Source organism: Corapipo altera, unplaced genomic scaffold, assembly GCF_003945725.1.
Source record: "Corapipo altera isolate COAL_440 unplaced genomic scaffold, ASM394572v1 45, whole genome shotgun sequence".
Lineage (NCBI taxonomy): Eukaryota > Metazoa > Chordata > Aves > Passeriformes > Pipridae > Corapipo > Corapipo altera.
This window is the reverse complement of record NW_020884877.1, coordinates 10,705,797-10,725,978: the sequence shown is the minus strand read 5'-3', so window position 1 is coordinate 10,725,978 and position 20,182 is coordinate 10,705,797. Positions and strand designations below refer to the sequence as shown.

The following is a 20,182-nucleotide window of genomic DNA, read 5'->3' as shown; positions in this document are numbered from 1 at the left end:
CCACTTCAGTTTAAACTAATCTACCAGTCTTTTCAGCACTTGAAGCATTAACAAAATGAGTACAAACCTTTTCTCAAACTTTTCCAAAGGCCAGCAACGCTGTCTTAACATTGTGTATCATAACAGATATAAATATTCTGCACTTGAGAGATAATATTTTTACTTACAAATCATAAAAGTCAACTCTCTTATTTACTTTGCAATACTAAGAAGTATAATCAATAAAGCAAGAAATCCCTACTCAAAACCAACACATGGATAGGATATGTTAAGTAATAATAATCAGAAAAAGTACATACTTGTTTTTCTGCTTATAACTAATTTTTAGCTACAGAATTTGATTTCTTTGGCTTTCAAAATTATTTACACCTGTGGCACTTACACAGGAGACTGAAACCAGCATGTATCAGGACAGTTGTACAGATTCTGACAATATGAGTTGTCAAATGCTTTCACTAGATATTCCCTGAACCCACTGCCTGTCTGTGAGTGCTCTATGATTTCCCATTCTCCTGTGGAAGTAATCTTTTTCCTGACTCATACTGTGTAAACAGGTGTCATAAAATAAAAAGGCATATGGCACCAATGTGGCAGTGGCATTTTCTGAGAAAGACATCCTGTGGCTGATGGCGAACGTATCATCACTCAGGCTGCCCCTCCAAATGCCCTGGGAGAGAGAGAACATGGACAGCTGAGCTTTCCCCTCAGAGGGAGCCTGAGCACAGGGATGGGAAATAAAAAGGTCTGTTTCGAGGTGCCTTCACCAGAAGATAACTGAGAACCTCTGATAAACATGATTATGTTTTGAAAGCTGCTGAATAACATGGGGTGACATAAATTACACTCTTCAGATCTCTTCTTAAATGTGGAAAATAGAGGAGCAGCTGGAAAAGTGGGATTCATTGAACAGGAAAGAAAAAGGGCAGTCTAATACTGAATTGGAGCAGTGAAGTGAGGTTTCCCTTTTCTTCTTTCCTGAGTTAATGCTTTTACTATTAGATTATGGAGTGAAACTCCCTTCTGTTCCTTTCTTCTCTGTTCTGCTCATCTTCCAGTTCCTTTTCTGCAGTGGGTCACGCTTAGATTTTATTCCTCATCAGGGTGAAGGGAGAATACCTTCAGTTTTATTGTGAGTCTAATCTTGTGGTTTGGTGAAATGCTTTAAGAGATCCAAGTTTTAATTCTATGTGGGTGAAAAGACAGTGCCTTCAGTTCCCAAATAAACGCGTTAAGGGAGTAGGTCGCAGTGCAGGTTAAATACTCCAGATGAGCCTTTTTGAATCTACTGCACTCAAGATCCCAAATGTACAGAGTCTGAAGTAGAGCTGTGAGTGTGGTTTCTGACTTCTAGAGCGTAGGAAGAATTCAGGTGCATCCTTTTGCTTGATGTGTCTTCCACAGCTTCTTGCTCAGCATGTGGGCCTCCTTAATTGCCTGGAAAGCACTCGGATCTCTGTCTGTGGTGGATGAAGCATCTAACTGTAGCAATCCTAATAACCCCACAGGAGCCATGCAGCTACTCTGTTAGTGTAAGAGATGGTTCGGATCTCTTAACTCTACCTCAGTCTGAAGTAAATGCTTACAATTGGAATGGAGTGTGATTATGGAGTCCGGAAAAAAAATCCAAAGACAAAGCCACATAAGAATTAACTCATGTTCAGTGGCTTTATATGTATTTAAGACAGCAATAATCAACAGAGAATGCTTCTCCTCTTCTTAAGTAAGCATGGTGATAGATCAGACCTTAAAATACAGTAACACCCAATTCATACAAAATTAACATGAGAAGTTTGCTCTCAGATAAGGCAAATTTTAAATATAAATTTCTGCACACTGAAAATCCTGAAAGCAGTGACAATTCAACTGAGACTAATAGTAATTAAACCAGACATAATTATAATATTTGAAACCTGCACAAAGGGAGAAAGGATAATGTGTCCAACAAATTCATATTCATCAGCTTAATGTTGTGCATGAATACTCCATTAGTAAGCCACAGGAAACATAGTTTTAGTCACATTGTTTTCCCATGGCAGTTTTTGTCATTGTGCTTAAAATGATACAACTTAAAAATCATCCACATGCTGCACTCCCTGGACTGGCACCTCTCCTGACATAAGCATCTGTAGCTTCATCAACTCCCAATCTTCCAAAAGTGAGCAAAAAAGGTTTGTGTAGAAGCTCACTGGAAGTACCTAATACTGCTGGAAAAAGCAACCATTACCTTATTCTGGTAGCTGAGTCTTTGTAGTTAATATTGCTTTATTAATTAATTGCAGAATGATGGATTGGAGACTGTTTTCCCTGCCTGCTTTATTAGGAGTAAGGAATTTATACGCTGCTAATTCCCATCCAAGTTAATCAGTGTGACTTTTAACATACTGTAGACTTAAAATTTTGTACAAGGCTCAAACTGTGTTTCCAGATAGCTGTTGCCACATGCCAGCTGTGGGATATTACTCCACACCTCGACTGAGACAAGAAATTGCATTCTCTGTGGTTTTAGTTTAAGGTCAGATGAGCGAGCTGAGCTTAGCCAACAAAGGTGAACTTGTTTGGTAGCAGAGTGGGATGTTGCCATGCAATCCCTTCTGCTACCCTTTGTTGTGGCAAGAGTAATCTCTGATACAGCATGTTAAGAAGCAACATGAGGGAAAGAGAAAGAATGCTCTTACATCACATATAAACACCACTGTTTCGGAGGGATCTAATATTTGTGCTGTGAAGTCCCTTCACCATTACATTTTAATAAATGCTAGAAGATCATGGTCTTACAATACTGAGAAATCTCTCTTATTGGTTCCTCAAATGGGCATGACACTCCATCACAAATTTTGTTTTTCTCAAGGAAGCACCAGCAGACTCTTAGTCTGTTTTGAAACCTCGTCAAAGCAAAGCTGTGCCCCTGAGCTCAGTGGGAAGGGATGATCATATGTGGAACTTCCACACAATTTCCACTGTGTGAGAACACATAACATATGTTTTCTATTATTTTTAATGACAGTCTCTCAGCTGCTTCTCATAATAGTAAAAAAATCTGCTCAGCTACTGTTTAAAGCAGGTTCTTAGTCTGTGTGCTAACATCTCCTTTCAATTCAGTGGCAGTGCTGTTCTCTGACCAGCTTCTGGGACTGGAAACAATTCCCATCCCTTCAGGCATCTTCTACCCTTAAAGTAATATACAGACTAAGTATATTATTCAGAAAAAGAAGGCACAGTGAATGCAGATTGGCATAAAAGAGTAATATTTTTTTACTATGCGGTTCTGCTCATTGATATTCTTAATGTTTTTTTGGTTGTTTGTTTGAAGCCTGAAGCTGTTCCTGCTTAGTGATTTAGACTGAAACCAGAGGTAGCACTGCAGGTGCAGGTCACTCTGGTCTGTGTGAACTGGTGTTTTCATGTCCTTAGTGTCACTTTGTCCGTACACAGTGCAGAAAAATGTCAGTTCTCTCCCACAGAGCTGAGTTCATCAAACCAAGGTGTCACTTTACAGCCAGCCCCCTGAAGTCAGAATACATGTCTGAAATTTCAAGGCTTTACCATGAATTGAGTTGTGTAATCATTTGGCAACTTTAGCTTGTTTAGCAATTAAAATCCCTTTTTAGCAACCAAAACCCTTTCAATTATGTTTTTGTTCCTTTGCACTGATTTTTTTTAGCCTCTATGAAGTATTTTTATATCTCCTGACCTTTAAAGAAAAAAATATCTCTACTCTTCTCCAGAGCTGTGACAGTAGAGCCCTGTTGTGGGGTCATGACGTTCAGTGCTATAAGGTGTGTTTGTGCCCAGAAACCAAAGTCCAGGGTAATGAATGCACATTTCTTTTGGCCTACCTGCACTAATTCAGTGATTGCATCGCATAATGCATGGGTTAGTGGTTTGGGGGTTGTGTCCACATCCTTTGCTAAGTATGCAAAGCTTCTGTGATGTAACCGTTCTCTTACTGAAATCTTGGTATATAATTTTACAAATATTTTACTCTTTAAATAGGTAAAGGAACGTGACTGTAAAGATAAAGATCCATAGTGCATTTTTATAATTATGTCATTGAGCAGAAGCAGCCACTCAAGCCTTTAACTAAAGCACAAGTTAGAGTGACTGCTTCTCAGCTACTGAATGGACATTTGGCTGTTGTGTTCATCTTTCATCTCTTCAGCAATGCAGAGAGAAAGGTGCTGTCTGACCAGAGCTATTGGCTGCTTCCAATGAATCTCGTGACATTAAAGCATAAATACACAATGGGTAGATGGTATATTATTATGTGCTGAAGAAAACCTGACTGTATATAGGTTGCCTTATTTTAGTTAAAAAATCTGTGTATTCTTAACTTCTGAGTTTCTTCAATTTCTTGATAATTCCTATGGTCCTGATGTCATGACAGGACATCTAGATCTTGGGAGGACATTGAGCACCTCTTGGAGTTCCTGTATCTTGCAGCATATACAGCTGTGTGAGTTAACCCCAACAGATTTAAAAATTCAGAAGGTTGGTTGAAAACATTTTTTTCAGAGTTTAAACACAGTAGCAACACTGGGAAGACCTCCTGAAGTATTTCACTAAGAGCTTTATTATATAAAACAGTAACATACTTGTAACAATAAAGGCAGAAGAATATTGTTACAATAAAAGTAACAATTGAGTTCTAAATTTGGGCATATTTGTATTAAAATATATAATTCCTCTATAACATCCAACTAGTGTTACTGTAACTATTAGATTTTGTACAAAATGTGATACCAATATTCTTCTCTTGGAAGTGACACATTTTAGTTCTATTAAAGAGCATCTCTTCACAATGTGAGATCAACATTTGTCTTCAGGGTGAAAATGATCCAAGGATTCTACCTGACTTTTGAATGTAGCTGGTCTAAATCCTCTGGATGCTCTCTCCTGTCTCTCATTTTAATATTTTCAATCCTATTTCATATAACAGAATTTGTTCCTTAGCTCTACCCAGAAGACTCTTTTTTTTTTCCTAGATTGAAGAGTCTTCTAGTGGTGTGTAATGGAAGAGTTAGCCCTTCAATCTGGAAAAGAAAGTATTGCAGTCAATAATAGACAAGTACTAAATAGATAAAAGCAATTACTTTGGAGTGACAGCATGCATGTAATTCATTATGATTTCAAACAAAATACAGAGTTTCTATCATGTTTAAAAATGAATATATTAAAAAATCATAAAAATTGGCAAAATTACTGGTTCAAAATAGTGAAAACAAATGCCAAAATGTTGGCACTGCTTTGATAGTTTTACCAGTTGTCATGTGGTTTTGCATACTGTATAATCAATGGTAAGAGCTCTTTACCTCTTTCACTTTACCCAGAGACAGATGTAAGACCTGTTAACATTTTCCCCCATAAATTACTATGGTGTATTTTCTAAAATTTTACTGAGAGCAGTGTTATCCAGAAGAAGTCACTGTAACAAGCCCCTTCAGCAGTGTGTTCATCATGTCACAAAGTGCGACATTAGTTAATTTTCTCTTCTTAGCACTACAGCAGAGCTTAAAATTAATAGCTATTGCAAACTATAGGCAAACAGTAGGTGCCTGACTTAATTAACTCTGGCTCTGTGTGATGTGATTTGTATCTTGGTGTTGCTTGTGCTAAAAATGGGCACTGTTTTTCCTATGGCATATGGCTGTATTTCTCCCAAGGGCTGTGATATTGCAACTTTAGGAGCAAGATTATTGTTATTTGATGATTTAGTTATCATTATGGTCTGCAGATCAGAAGATGTGCAAACACTAGGATACAGCTAGTGGAGTAATGCCAAACTAGTTGCACTATTGTGTTGACGAAGACGTCCTGTAAGTAATAGATAAATAAAAAACTGTTACTAAGAATAGTAGAACAGACTTGCTGTATGGTCTGAATAGAAACAGACTGTATGATGACGTGGGTGATCTGAAGAGCAGAATCCCACTACTGCACTCAAGGAAGAGACTTCTTATTTTTCCCTGCAAGGTTAAATTTTAATCCCAAGCACTGTCTCATCCCTGCACCATCATGGCCATGAACGGTTCTGCTCAACTACCCAGGGTAGGAAATTCAGCTGCTCAGCTACTGGAATGGTAATATATCTTTGTTGTTCTATTACTGGTAAAAGATTTATTTCACAAAGCTTCTGGGGACACCATGAATGACTCTCAAAAATGGTCTTCCCAAGAGGGCTTCTGGACAGATAGATTTGATCCTCACTGAGGGGAGGATCACATAAAATAATTACACTGTTCTCTGTGTAGGCACAAAGTGATCATGAAGAGTGCATAAGAAAACCTGTCTGGATACAAGTGGCACCCTCTATCTGCATCCTGCTGCACAGGAGGTGTTCCAGCGTAGCAACACATTCTTCAAATTTTTACAAATTTGAAAAAAATTTAGATTTTTTTACAAATCTGAAAAAGATTGAGGTTTTTTTTCAAAGTATGTAATTGTGACTGTCCCGTCCTTTTTGATTATGGTGAAAAGACTTCTACATTGTAAAGCATTAAATGCAGCATGAAAGTACATTCAAAAATAGTAATTTTCTTTAATGTTTCACTACATATTGTATGGTAAAGTCCACATCAGAAAATGTCATATATAGTAACTATCAAGCAATTAACAAATGGTTACATCAATGCTTACAGTCTCACACCATGTTTTAATACCCGATGAATATTAATACTTTTTGTTGTTTTCAATGGGCTTTCTCCTCAGATGTTATATTTGAAAGGAGGCAGTACACTTGTCTTATGGTTGCTAACTGTACCTTCTATTTTGAGTTGAGTCGTCATGGTCTTTGCAAAGAACCGAATGTTCTTATTTCCTATGAGAAGTGTTTCCAAATAAGTCTTTGGCAATATTTCTGAACAAAGCAGGATCACTGTAGAAATAAACTGGCTTTGCCTCTCAAATCTCCATGGGGCTTATGAGGCAAAATGGCTTTAGCAGGGAAAGTAGGTTAAAGCAAGGACAGGCAGCCTCCTCAATTAACAGAGATGAAAATAAGTGCCAATACTCACCTGATTCAGAACCTTTAAGATGCAGTAGTCCTAGACCACAGGTCAAAAGAATATAAAGTAACTAAGATTTACAAAAGCATGTTCCTTAACTGTTATTTGGATGACTTACCTTTAAACTGGGTTTACTTTATAGAAGTAAATTAAAAAATCTCATCTGATATAATCTTAATATTTAAGGGTAGTCTGTTTTTTTCTTTATATATGAATTTTTATGTGAATGCTTCCTGAAAACCTGATTTTTTTTCCTGATGTGTATTCCTGCCAGTGTACTTCAGTAAGGATTAGAGGGATTTTGTTGTGGTTTTTTTCCAAGCATTGAATCATAGGTAATTTGCTTGTATAAGAGTTATTTGGAAAAATGGTGTCTTGTTAATCAATTATTTTTAGAATTTCATCTTTCAGACAAAGATTCTCTAGGAAGTAAGATTTTTTCCTATTTTTTCCCCTACCTAATCCAATAGCTTTTGTTATTTTCTACTGTACAAGTTGTTAGCAACAATATGGATTTTTTCCCCACCTCCTACCTATAGCTATAATGAATTATTACTTCTGGAAATCTTTCTGTAAGTTCCCTAATGTACTGTTACATTGCTTCTCAGGTCCAGTGGTGAATTACCTTGAATGTAGTTATTAATTTTTGACACTGAGGAGTTTTCATAGCTCCAAAATTTGCTAATAGTAGTTCCATCACTAATGTACCATTCTCTATAGTATCACTGTATCTTTGTGGGAAATTACATTCTGAGAACAGAAGCATCTTGTTCTTGTCAGCTTTTCTCCCTTCTTTTTGTAATGAAACAGTGCCCCCAAGAGCTCTTTTTCAGGAAGGGGCAGTTTAAGAAAATTAAGTCAACTATTCATGACTGTATTAATCTCTGAACATAAAAATCCTGCCAAGTGTTGCAACCAGAGGTGTTACTTTGAGGGACAGTTGTAAGACTGCTTTTGGTTTGTGTTTTGGTTTTCTTATTTTATGCCAAACGATAGAAAGTTAACTAAATGACTGAATTCTTCCAATGGTTCCAGTTTGGAGACCTCTGCCTGCAGAGGACATCCTTCTGGCCCTCTGAAGAGAGGGAGGATGCACCGTGCAGAGCAAGCATTGCTCCTCAGTGAGAAGGGCAGGGCTGGTTTTGTCCTTTGCTGGTTGACATCAGGACAGCTGGCAGTGGTCCAGGAGCCAGCTATTTGTTTGTTTGTTTGCCTGTGTAGATAAACAGAGAAGAAAGATGGCGTGAAGTGAAGAAGAACAAAGAGAGAGTAAACAAGGAACAGCTTTAGTTACATCAGAGTCATAAAAATGCAAATACCAAACCTATTAGGCATTTTCCTAAAATACATGAAATACACATGAAAATAATCATGAACAGCCTCTAAATCTGAGAAAGGCAGATTTTTATGATAACCTGAAGTGATAAAATTTTTTAGCAAATAAAATTTTTTAAGTGTTAAGAGTCATCACTACATTTTCCATGTTAAACACAGTAGTTGATTGACAGCATCATGACTACTGGAAATCTGAGGACTCATCATCACAACACCTAGTGAATTCATCATCCTCAAAGGAGGAATTTATTAAAGCAACATTTGGAAAGTAAAAAATGACAGTTTCTCTGTCAATTAGCCTTTACATTCAGAGAGAACATGAAGGGGAGGGTAAGAGAGAAGAGGGCTTGAGAATAGGAAAGAATACTACTTGGGGGGGAAAAAAAATCCCTTCATTAATCTTTGCATTCAGTGTAGAATTGAATTTAATGTATTATTAACGCCACAGAGCAGAAGAAGAGTCATAAAAGAAAGCAAAGAGAGGTTGAGTTTCACAAAGAATCAGTCACTGGCTTCAGTCTGCAAACTAGTTTTGTAAGTTTATTTAATTATAATCCAAAGCTGCCTGCAGATTATCCACTATCCTGTCCACAGACAGGACAATTTGAACTGCAGATCTTCCTGGAAAAAATGATACTCAGTCTAATCTGACTGCTTGATAATATATTGATGTAGCTATATCTACAGAAAAGTATCAGTTTTTATGGTTAAGTAAAAGGGTGTATATCAGAGTGATGCTACCAGTTGGTGCATAGGCACTGACCATTCAGCTCTGATTAGCTTATTGTTGGTAGTGTCAAAGAAAGAAGGGACTGAGGATGGTGACTGACAGGTTGAAGTTGAGTTTGTGGCAGGAACAGCCAGGAGAACTGAGCATGGCCCTTCATTTACTCCATAGTGCTGGGTCTTCTCCTGGGGTAACAGACCTACCTGGAAAGGAAAGCAATAAAAAGATTCCTATCAATGAGCTCCACGCTGATGAAAAATTTTTCAGTAGAATTTAAAATGAAAGTTAAGAGCTCTGCCTTACACAGCAGTTACCCCACACAGCAATGACAAATTCATGAAACAGAAGGAAGACCTCCCTGTCCTGGCAGACAATCTCCCCAGCAGTCCCAGATACCAGTCTGTGGCAGATGAGCTTTGCAGTGTGCTGTGATGTTTAGCAACACAGGCTATTTCACACCAACCCTGAGGAGCTGGGAGTGTGTACACACAAGGCTATCGAAGTCACACATTCACACACTGCAGCTGGTTTTCCACCGCCCAGCTGAGGCTCCTTCTGGCTTCAGCAGGGCCCTCTGCCACCTGCTGAGCTGGTGACCCCCCAGCTTTGCTTACTCTCTTACTCTCTTCTGGTTCAGGAGAACTGCCTCCTCCACAAATAGAATTTGTTCCTCTCCAACATTTCTTACACCAACCTGGTGCCCTAAGATTGTCTAACCCTGAAAAACATCTACTGCAAACAGAATTTTAGATAGTTTGTTGTTTTTCTCTCCATCCCATTGCATGGGTTGGCCAAAAGTTGACATTCATAAATGAAATTAAAAAACATAAATAAGCAAATAATTGCTTTAAATAATTTTCAATAACTGTCCCAGGAGCTGTCCCAGGAACAGCTCAGGACTTCATCTACCACAGAAGCAGGAAGTTTAAATAGTAGGCATGGTCTCCCCAAATAGCCTGTTAATATCTCTCTTTAGCAGAGTGATCTAATTTTCTCAGGTGTACCTCAACAGACTGTTTCCAGCCAGGTCCTAGGCCCCTCAGAGATATGGAGGTGGAACCCAGCACTTTGAACTCTACCTGGACAATGGGCAGATCTTTTCTGACTGGTAAATAAGTGTAAAAGGCTTGTGATATGATCTGTGCCAGAGCAGGAATCAGTAGACTAGATGATGTTGTTCAGATCAAACACGTGGTTATTTCTGAGTTGTACAGATCTGTCTGAATGGAGATAACTATGAGAAAGAGAAAGTATTATAAAGCACACACAGAAGAAATAAATCATAGCATTCTTAGGCATTCCCAAGTCCCAAAGAATAAAACTATGCTCTCAGTAGCAGCGGAATTAAGCTTAACTCTGTGGCATGTAGCTTTGTTCTTGGCATAAGAGATGTTTAGATCCTGCAGCTTCCCACAACTTCATTACATATTCACTAAATATTTTTACATGGAAATTCTAAACTCATTTTAGGTCACAGAGTGTGTCCATTTTTTATCTCACTGAGTTTAAAAACTTAATTATTCCTTCTTGTATTAGAATTACAACTAATTAGATTCCCTACGAATAATAAGAGAAATGTGCTGTAATTTATCTGTCAAATGCATCCATGTAAAAATATTTTAAAGGCTATACTGGCCTCTCAAATAAATGTAAATAAAGACCTACTCTCTTAATCACTGTTTTATAAGTCTTTATAGTTTTGACAACATGTATCTAGTTTTTCCAGTCTGTTTGCATCACAGCACATACCTTAGGGGTGGAAGAATAAACTGTAGTCTGGGAAAATTAAGCAAATGCTCTTGGTTTTTAGGTGCCTTATGATAGTTACAGATACTTTGAGGTGAGTCGCTTATGTTTTATGCTTAATGTAAGCACAGGGAAGTTGTGGTACAGCTGATCAGCATGGCTTTTCATTAGGCATTCAGGGCATTATTTGCAACTCAGTGAATTTATTTTGTTCTGATCAATAATCTGAAAAATTTCTGAGCTTTAGGAAATATTTTACTATCCAATATCCATGGATATAAAAATAATTTGATGCATTTCTCTTCTAGCATTTAAAATTCAGCATTTGCCTTAATCTGGAAGTCTGTTCTTTTAAGCCTTAACCCTCTCAAATATGAAACTTGAATAGGTGTGTGGATGAGCATGACGTTTCCCCATATAGAAAGTAGTTCTGATGCTTTTGAAATTTCTTGCCCTCACCAACTGTAGTCAACATTTCCCAACTTGAATTGGCAATACCAAAATTTGATACCACACAGCAAGTCACTTGCTGGTGGAGCAATGATATGGAAGCATGTATGAAAGTGTTACTCCTGCTTGAAACTTCAGTATTCCAGTTTTGCATCTGTTATTTAATTGGAGTTGGAGCAGGGAGAAGGGAGGAGGAGGTATCTTTTTTTTTTTTTAAGAATATTTGTCACTAATTTCCCCATCTATAGAAGTAATTTCTACTTTAAAATTAGAAATAATTTCAATTGCAAAAGCACACACGAATTTTTTTGCTTTCTTGATTTGATTTCTATGTGGCAGTAAACTCACCAAAGACAAAATGCTGTGGAAGAAAAGGTGATAATTGCTGGTTTTGTAACTGGGGTCGAGTGAATTGGGCAAAATGTGGGAGAAAGGTGACCTCTGCTCAGAAGCCTCCCTCCTCATTAGCAGGCGTCTGTGGTTTAATGATTCACCATGGTGGAGAGAAGGAATCAAAGTAGTTGTTGTGTGAAGCTGTCATTACTCTGTGTGTTTCTCTTTATAGTTCCAGCTTAAAGCATGTCGTTCCTTTCATAGCAGCCCCTCAGATTACTGTATCTCATCCTTTCCACATCAAAGTGCTGTCACCACTTTTATAGTATAAAAAGGATGCAAAGATAATTTTGCAATACATTCTCTTGAAGCAACTTGTGCAGTTGCAACATTTCTTTTTATTCTGGGATTTGCAAAAGAAGTTGCACTGAAATGAGTAGCATCTTAAAACTGAACAAAGCCAGGAAACTAAATGTCTATTTGGACCAAAGCACCTCGGCAGGGACAATGAGGATTTTAGGAAGTTAATTCTTCTGAAGTGCTGCCTGAATTATATTTCAGTCAACTAGGAAGAACCATTGACAGTGTGGAAAATGTCCATTCTTTGGAAAGCATGGATCGTCTCTTTTTATTTACTAGCTGAAAAAAAACTTGGTACCTTAGGAAGTCTTCCCACTCCCAACATCAAAGGCTCAGCCTCAGCTAGTAGCCAGTATGTAGAGAGCTGGGCTCACTGTCTTGACCTTGCTGCTCTATGGGAAAGTAAAAAAAATAAAAGAGTTAATACAGGAGGAAAGCAAGTGAAAGACAGCAGAAAGACAGAACTTTGTAGAACTGGCTTTAACTTTTTAGGACTTTGTTTAAATCTACTCTGCCAAGAAATTTGTTTTCCTCTAATTCACTATGCAGCTATGCATATATAATCTAAAAATGTTTCACATTTTTCCTAGCCATGTTTGTCATTTGCTAGCATCTGTAGAAGAGGTTGTCACAGAAGTGAATAATGACAGAGAACAGAAATCTGAAAAGCTGACAAACTGCAAAAGGGAAGTAGCCTGTGTGTTGGCCAGCAGACAAGCAATTTGGTGTGGTTCCTCTGGCCATCTTCTGTTTCAGGTATTCTCAACAGCTGGGACTAGACTGATCTGATGCAAGACTTTGCCTCTTTTCCCTGGTGGAAGCTAAAGGTGCTGGATCTTACTATGTCATTCGTGGTAAGCTGGGCTTACTACAGTCAGTCTTTCCAAAGCGAGTAACAGATTTAGGTTTTCTGATATTCTCCCTGCTGCTTTCCACATTGGCAAGTAATAACATAACAAGGTCTGGAGTTTCAGGTGGATGTGGTGTACCTTTCTCAGGAAGACCTGGGGACCCCTTCTGTACAGTGGTGGTTGAAGGTGGTTGAAGGCAATACAACAAAGGAACAATTCTGGACACGATAGACTTACCTACTGCCATAGAAAGGATAAGCCTGAGTCAGCAGGCAGGGACTGCATCTTATTTTCATGGAGGAACTCTAAAATTTTGGTTTTATCTCAGATTTCAAGAAATTCAGATTTATTTTTTTTCATAACAGGAAATAGAACTACAGATCAATGAATAATTAGCAAAGCATTACTGTGAAAGCATAAAGTTCAGTGAGAGAAAGAGATAACTGAATATTTGGGTAACTCATTTTTTGGACTTAATGGAAAATATATCTTGAAATCATGAGAATGAAAGTTTAGATCTTTATATAGTATGTTTGTGAGATCCGTCTCTACCTAAATACCATTCAACTTTGCCTTGGAATCATAAAAGATTTGAACTTAAAACTAGTTCTTCCTTCCTTCATTGGCATTTTATTTTTAGCATATGACACAGTAGTGTGTCCTTGGCTCTTCATGACTGCAAAGGGACAAATACTTAGTAATAATGTTCGCACAGATGTCACAAACTGATCTTGGTTACAGCAGTGTAAGTCTGGAGAAACTCAGCTGATCTCAATGGACTTACTCAGGCCTAAAATCAATTATTGCTGTGGTGTGAGTGCATGGAGCCCAGGTCATTGGCCCAGTTCTGGCATTGAGATGCAAATAGAAACCAGGGGGAACAGGAGAGCATTGCCCAGGCATCTCAGAGGCAGCTGGGCCACGCAGGGCTCCTGGCACCACTCGTGCAGAACAGGCGAGAAACAATGCCGGGGCGTGCCTGGGTGGTGCATCCCGTGTAGCTACACGGCCAAGGAGCAAGCAGGGAGAGATTCAATGGAAGTGGGTAATTGTTATGCAGCCATGCAAGAATAGAAACAAAATGCAGCTTAAATACTCCTCCCCCAAGCCAGCCCCCGTGATTATGCTACCAATAACCACAGTGGTAGTTGTGGTGCCCATGTTTCCATTTCAGTCCCTGGCATCTGTGGGCACTGGCACTGAAGCAGACCCCAGTTGGATGCCTGGAAGGCAGTGCTGTGCCAGGCTAGTGATGGGCTACATCATTTTAGATAAAATGATGCTTCCTGACACCCTCCCTGTGTCAGCCACCTTGTAGGAACAGGCTGCAAACACACATACCACAAAGTCCCTTTCCATTTCCTTCCTGTGTCTTACCTCCTACCGCCAGCAACCAAGCAAATAAGAACATGAAGTAACACATTGTACCAGTTTAAAAATTACACTTCCCACCTGATGTGTGCCATTACATAATTTTTTACACAGAGAATTTAACCCAAAGTGGCACATATCTCATATTAGTGGCTGAGTCTCAATTGTTTTCACAGAAGTACCCCAGCAGTACAGTTGGATTCTCTGGAGGGGGGGATAGGGATCTGCAGACACTCTTGAAACCAGGCAGCCTGCTCTCCAGCTTGCATTAGCTTTAATAAAAGGCAGAGGGGCTTAAGAGTTTTGTTTCTTTTGCCACATCAGTATTTTCTTATATAGTGACTAGTAATCTATATAAGACAAAATAACACTGAAATAGATTATTTTTATCCTTTGTCATATTTATCCATTAGTGATTTTTCCCCTCTGGTAGCACACATAAGTAAATGTGAAGAAAAGAAATGTTGATTAGGCAGCTAATTCTGAAAGCAAAGGATGACATCAAATTTAACAGGGAAATTAATCCTCCATTTCTTCTTGTTCAGTTTTTGTTATAATTAGTTAATGCCATTTACCTTTCTCCATTTGTTAAGCTCCAAATGACAAATTTTGGAAAATAGTAAATAAATACATAAAAACCTTAATAAACCCCTTGATCTAGACAGGCAAAGAATATAGCCTCATTTGGAAGGGATCAACAATAAATGCTAAGGAATTGCTTGATTTTTCTGAAGCTTGGTTGTTGTTTTTTTTAAATTCAAGAATACAAAATATTGACTCCATTTTGCAGTAAGTTTGAACTAGCTTACCTTATTTTTTGAAAATGGGGGAATTCCATTGTAGACATTGGCACTTTATTTTGAAAAACAGCCCTAACAGGGAAACTCTCTTGTTCCCCACTTTACTCCCTTCTGCAAAGGCCATATGACTTTACAAGCTGTTGTCATACCTACTGTAGAAATACACTGCTACTAAAACTGAGAGTGGTCATTTTCTTCATCTGTAGGGCTTTTAGACAACCTGGAACATCTATCTACGCTTTCACCACTAATTATGTAAACATACACATTGTAAGTGCAAAGGAGAAAGCTGCCAACTCTTTTATTATCACCTCTTCATTAAGCTCTTGCAGTTTAAAAGACTTAATATAGAATATAAAGATACTAAATTAAAACTGGTGTTTCACGCACCTCCTGTTTTGGTGAGAATTATCTTGGCTGAACACAGGCTTCAGAGCTGACAAGAGTAAGGATAACAAGAGGCTGGAGCCTCTACTCCAGCCCAGAGTTCACAAAACATCCAGAGGGGTCCCTGGGCAAAGGCTGAGGAAGGTGGGGACTTGCCACTCTCCTTGGCTAAAGCCCCAGGTGTAAGAAGGCATTTTACATTAGAGCCTATCAGAGCTGAAAGGTGATTGGGGCTAATAGATCAAAACAAAGGAGTCTTCTTTACATCACAATTACAGAAGGAAATGACATGAGTTAGTTAAAAAAGCATTCTGAGGGCACTGAAGATAGACAGAAAATGTTATGTTTGTAGTTATGGGGTGCACATGGTTGGGTCGTGGTCATACCTGCAGTAGATGTTGTCATGCTGGGGGTGATATGCTGTTAAATTTCTCAGGAATTAATAAAGTCGTGACTCTGCTTCCCCAACCTCCCCCACAGGTCAGCCAAATTGTGGGGTGTGCTGCCCTGGCATGTTCTCGCAGAATGGGGACACTTCGAAAATCTAAATACATCTTCTTTGCATAGGGAATACATAATAACTCTACCAACAAGTATCCAGACAGACTCTGCACAGCAACTTTGAGATGCAAGTATCCTGTGCCTGGTGAGCCAGTCGGACTGTGCAGGAGCATACAAGTGTAATTCCAGTTTTGTATATGGGCACACACCAAATAGTTTTGAGGTGTTGTGATCTAGCTAACCTGCTGTCTGCAGAGCTTTAACCCATCAGTCACCTACCAGATCTATAGTATTTATTTTCTCTTGCTGGCCACAAATCCGAGATGATCCTGATACAGTCAGCCAGAACAATATTTTAATTTATTTATATAATTCAATACACTGAGTGCATTGGCCATACAGAGAGTTAAGTGACAGGCTGACTGTTATTTATCGAAGGGCTCTTGTAGTGTCCAGAAGTAAGAAGTAAGGATAGTGTTAAGGGCCTTATCCTTCCTATGCTGCTGAGTCACCTCAGTTTCTGTAGGAAAACAGTGAGGAATAGGGGGGACAAAAGCTTCCTTTGGAATGGTGTCTTTGGGAAGGAGTGTTGTCTCATGACAAAACTATGCTGGCAGTGGGGACAGTTTCTGTGCTCACTATACAGCTGATACTACTCAAAAGACATTACTTGGAGAATCACATAATGCTGATATGTCGCAGTAGAAGGTCATTGCTGTCCCCAAATTCTGCACTTCTGCACTTACTGAAATAAAAACCATAATAGAACACATATATATACATATATAAAAATCACTATGGTGATATGTCTTAAAGATACTGTAATAAACACAAGTATTAATTATTCCCTGTAAAAACAAACAAACCCCTTGTTCTGGTTCCCTTGAAATGTCAAGCAATTCTAACTGGATTGGGAACTATCTGCTATGAATGGTGGATTGTTATGGTGAAGCGGGAGGGTGTCTGCTTTATAGAAATAGAACTAATGAATTAAGAAAAACCCAACACTGATATGATAAGCTCACATTATTCAAATTAGTTGCTATGAGAAATCACTGAAAAGAGAGCCTTTTATAATTATTTTTTTTAAACTGGACTATGCTCGTGGTGTTAAAGGAGTGAATATATGAAATAACTGAATTGTAGAATCTTTATGTTAACTTTCTTTTGATAACTGAGCTTTGGCATAGCCTCTGCTTTTAAATGAGAGCACTCAGTTTGTAGTGCTGGCTTAAATTCACTGTATGGCTAGTGAGCTTCAGCAGGTTTAGCACTTCTCTACTCCAGACATAGCAGTTGTATGTTTTTTTCCTCCCCAAAGAAGTAAATTATTTATACAGCACCAACCTTTTTTAACCTAGCTTCTGACAGGCTGGGATTTTTTCAATCTCAGTTGAAACTGTCTAAATAATTTATCAAATATTCTTTCGAAGTGCAATGAATTCTGAAACCTAAGAAATGTTAAATGAGATTCTTTACCCTTCCAGTGGGAAAGGGTTACTGAGGTTAAGCTAGTATGTTCTTTGAACTTTTCTCAGTCCCTGTCTTTTCCCATTGTACAGTCTCCTTTTTCTCTCCTACTGTCTATCTATTAATTTTCATGACATTTTCTATTTATCAGACTTTTCCTTTATGTTTCCGTATCTCTTGCTAACTCTTCCCTTGCTGAAGTCTTTCCATACCTCTTCTTCTTCATTATAGTAAGACAGCTTTCCTTTGAGATGGTCCTACAGAGAGAGGAACCATTGATTATTGTGTCCCAAGCTGTACAGGCAGTCCTGAATCTTTCAGTCCAGCCTCAAATTCAGCTGAATCATCTCCCATCCCCATTAAGAAAATGGTGACAAATCACAGAATCATAGTCATGGAATGGTTTGGTTTGGAAGGGACCTTTACAGGTCCTCTAGTCCAACCCCCATGGGTCTTCAACTAGAGCAGGTTGCTCAGAGCTCCATCCAACCCAGCCTTGAATGTTTCCAGGGATGGAGTATCTACCAGCCCTCTGGGCAGCCTATTCCAGTGTTTTGTCACCTTCCTCATAAAAAATTTCTTCCTTATATGTAGTCTAAATCTAGACTCTTTCAGTCTAAAACCATTATCCCTTGCCCTTGGCCTGCTACAGGCCCTGCTATTTAAAAGTCCATCCCCAATCTTAAAAAATCTGAAGATCTTTGGTAAAGATAAGAAAAAAAGACATTTTCCTAGAACTTGAATCTGCAAACAACATGTAATTGTGCAAGAATGTATTTCCAGATCAGGTATCTGACACACACACACACACACACACATGCACACACACCCTCCCGCTGCCCCAATTCATTTCTGTCTGGTCAAAACTTCCTCAAAGATTACCTTTCTGTAACACTTGGATAATTCTCTCTCAAAGAACCTATAAAAAAAGTTTGTAAACACACACACACACACAAATCCAATCCACCAAAAGAAAACCTTGGGCTATTCCAATTTTTCCAGAAGGCATTTTAATCCTTTAAAGTTTTGTCAGTGATTCAGGTGGCTTTCTTTACCTGAATCAATTCATCCAATTTATTCAGAAAAGAACTTCCAATTTTCTTTTAGGAAGAAGAAATAATAAAGTAGCACCCCATACTGCTTTTACTTAGACTCAGCAATTCAGCATTGTGTCCTTTATAAATTAATGATATAATGAACTATGCTTCAAGATGTCTGACGTAGTATCACAGAAACACAAACTAGCAGCTAAGTTTCTGATACTCTGCTGTGCTCTAACTGTTTAAACAGAACATTACTCCTTTAAGGAAGCCATTTAATTTTGAAGTTTTAAAGCAAGTCACTTAACCATAAAAGCAGACTTTAGAGAAGCTGACCTGCATGAGCCCCTATGTCAGAGAATAATGCCCAGGCACAATCTTATAGGAAACGCTCAATAAGAAAGGCGGTAGGTATATGGATAACCCAGTAACTATAAAATGGAATAACCCCTATTTTTGTGGTCTTCATTGCATTTTTCAGATGTTTTGCAAGGCAACTTCTTCTCCCCTCTCCCTCTTAACTTTTCTTTCTGTCACAGTCAAAATTAAGACCTTATATAAACTGAGCACAAATTGACCAATGCTCACCACAAGCAACCTCCTGCCACGTTCTGCTGTCCTAAACCCACAACCTTTGGGATCCAGTCTTTGGCCCCACTATTTCTTGAACAAACATGGTAGGATAGGAATAAGAAATAATTTAAAAAATTGCAACAAAAAAAGGGGATACCGACAGCAAACTAACTAGTAGATAAACTCCTTATAACTATTCTTTGTGAAGTACATGTATATTGTAAAGTTTTTTATTGCAAGTTTGTTGAATTTTGCCATCTTCTGACTTGCACTGAATTATTTTTCTGAAGATTTCCTTACACAACACTACATTCTAGCTCTAAGTCTTAAAAATACATTTGTTACATCATAACCTTAAGTTTTTATTTCACCATATATTTAAAAAGGTCAGTCAAGAATAAAGCTTTGCTTTTGATTTGGAGAGCAACAGTTCCTCCAATGTATGGCCACCTTAATATTAATAAAATACTTTAAAACTATATGTTTAGAGATTTGTTATGAGGTATGCAAATTTGCATTATTTATTGATATGTTATTATTTAATGTTTGTGGATAATAAGTTTTTATAAGTCTACAAAATTTTAATTTCACTCCAATACTCTGGTTTCCTTTTCTGTTTGATAACAGTGTAAAACTCAATTGTGAAGAAAGCTCTGTTTATCACTTAATAGCTATCCCTGCTACAGTATTTGACCCTGAGATTACCTCAGTTGATTAGAGCATGGTGCCAATAACAGCAAGATCGTGGGTTTAATCCCCGCATGGGCCATTCATTTAAGAGCTGGATTCCATAATCCTTGTAGGTCCCTTCCAACTCAGAAGATTCTGTGATTCTGTATTTTCCTTTTTAGAAAACAGTCTACTTGGAGCTGAAGGAACAGGGAAAGGATGTTCGACAATCCCGATTTCCCACTAGATGACGCTCTAAGTACAAAAACACACTCCAGCATGTTCATTAATATATGTGTGAATTGCTTAAGCACATTACGTGTTCATTAATTTACTGCTCTTATGTGCTCATAAAGATTGATAATATGGAGCTACAGTGGCCTATGAAAAAATCAAAGAACAGTGGCTCTTTTATTCCAAAGTTTGGCTAGATATTTCTCCCAGTATGTCTATTTAACTTCAGTATTAAATGGTTTTGGTCACTTGAGGTACAACAGATATGCTAAAAGCCTTTTTTTAATTTTTTTTTTTTTTTTGCTTTCTTGGAACTTACCATAGTGTGTTTAAA

At 38.1% G+C, this 20,182-nt stretch overlaps 1 long non-coding RNA gene across 1 annotated transcript in view; it reads right to left on the bottom strand.

Moving 5' to 3' along the window:
• Positions 1-12,250: 12,250 nt before the first annotated feature.
• LOC113943958 overlaps positions 12,251-20,182 on the bottom strand; it is a 219,339-nt gene continuing 211,407 nt past the window's right edge. Inside the window, exon 4 of the long non-coding RNA XR_003526523.1 lies at positions 12,251-12,344. This is a non-coding gene — a long non-coding RNA (uncharacterized LOC113943958). The remainder of the gene's footprint in view (positions 12,345-20,182) is intronic.